The following is a 2,230-nucleotide window of genomic DNA, read 5'->3' as shown; positions in this document are numbered from 1 at the left end:
TTTATTTTTATTTATATAATTTTTTTTCTCTCTCTCTCTAAATGATGGTTGTTGTCTTTTTGTTTTTATAGCCCTGATGAAGACCTGAAAATCAGGTCGAAACGTCGGTATAAATAAATATATTTTGGTTATTTATGTTGTTTCTTTGCTGACCGCAACCCCCGACCATCTTCTACAATCCTTAATTTTATTTTGTTGTTCTTTTTATATTCACCCTTTCTTATTGGGCAGCTCTGTATAAGGGATAAAATTATCTTCTGCCCGGGTGTCCATTACATACATGTTTCACTGTACAAACAATGAGGTAATTTAGAAATGAAATTTGTTCATTATTCATTAATCAATAATCTTTTGGTAATCTCTTTTTAAATGACAGAAAAAATATGCTAAAAGTACACCAAGGTAAGTTACTATAGTGTAGATACTTAGCTAGTATGTGATTAAATAGTATATGATCCTCAGAAAAAGGATATATACCAGTATATAGAAGTAATATCCTACCTATTTTCAGTATCCCATTTATGATCTTGAAGCAAGATTTTTTTTTTTAACTTTAGTAAAAAACTGTATTAAAAAGAAAAAAAAATTTTTTTTCGGTCAAACATTTCTTTTTTTTTTTATAGAGAATTAGTGAAACCTTTCAATATCACATGGCTGCTTCCTGTCAAGATGCGATCTTTCGAACTTCAAAATTTAGTACAATGCCTTTACTGAGCAATAATTATAAAATCAGTTCTTGAAGAAATTAGAATAATCTTTTATACATTAGAAAAAATAATTCTCGTCATTATAACAGATGGAATCAATTGATCTTTTACTGCGTGTTCCTATTGTATAATAATAAAGATGAATCTTTAGGTCTTTATTATCTAAACAACAATGTTCATACTTGAAATTAAAACAACACGTTCACAATTATTACAAACATAAACATTTAGTTTTTTTTAGATAACAAAAATAAACACACAAGTTCTTCATTATTAATTAATTGTTAGTAATTGATCATATGGCGAGAGGTTTCAAATGGGTTTGCCACTAAAACAAATGTAAAATAATGAAACATTAAATGAATTTATAAATAAAAATAGATTTGAAAGAAATAAAATTGTTGATAATAATTTCGACAGTGGCAAACCCATTTCAAACCCTCTCTTTGCTAACGTCAACTATTGCTGCTGAAGACGTTAATCTAGCCACCACAATCTAATTGCCAATATGGAGTGTATTTATCATAGTCATGGGTTTTTTTTTCACCATTAAAGCCAAAATTATTCAGCTAATAACTTGGGAAAAACTTCCGAGTATTTTGTTTAAAATTCCATTTAAAATATTCAACAACTCGTCGATTCGTGGTATACTCACATTTTTGGATGTTACACTTTTATATTTAATTTGACATATTTATAATTTTTCGCTATAACACTAGACTCTCTGAAACATGTATCTGTAATGATTTTCTATATAATCAAAAGTTATAATTTAAAACAGAATTCCAGGGAGTATATCACTACATAATTTTTATGTACTGGAAGGTTTGGTGAGTGTGCTCGCCAGTACAGAAGTGAATGTCCAAACAATATTCAAGCTACCTGGTCTTATTGTTAAATTGATTATTCAAACCATTTTTTTCTAATCTTAATGCTTCTTAAACGCGTGGAACAGTTTACATTCCTATAAAAACCTTTAGGGAACCTTTTTAACATCACATGATATTTTATAAATCCCATGTTTCGTCATGGTCCTCTCCATCACTTACCTGTCCTCTCCTTTAAATCTGGGAGCCCGTCACTTAAATTTACAAGATACTATAGGTTTGATCATTATGGCTGGATAATTTGAAGTGCTAAAATTGGTTTAAGTAAAGACCAATTGTTGAATTAATAAACGTTTTTGGCTTGTCCTCAATTTTCACAAAAATTAATTTTTTTACGTTATATTATTTGAAACATTATTGTTTATTGGTTATATCAATACATCTTGTGAGAAGAAGTTTTGTTTCTTATTTTGAAACCTAATAACAACGGAAGGAAGTGTGAAACTACCGCATCTTCTTTTGTATTTCTTCATTTTTTCCATAAATAAAATATTATATTTAATGAAAATATCTTCCTTTTTTAAATGTTCTGTTATGGCCACCCATCGTCTGATGATTCAGTGTTGATTGTAATTTACTGAGTATTGTCATCATAGTCCTGTTCATCATATTTCTTTTTTTTTTTAATTTTCACCA

Source organism: Halyomorpha halys, unplaced genomic scaffold (genome assembly GCF_000696795.3).
Source record: "Halyomorpha halys isolate HHAL.00 unplaced genomic scaffold, Hhal_1.1 Scaffold91.1, whole genome shotgun sequence".
NCBI classification, from domain to species: Eukaryota; Metazoa; Arthropoda; class Insecta; order Hemiptera; family Pentatomidae; genus Halyomorpha; species Halyomorpha halys.
Note: the sequence above shows the minus strand (reverse complement) of the source record.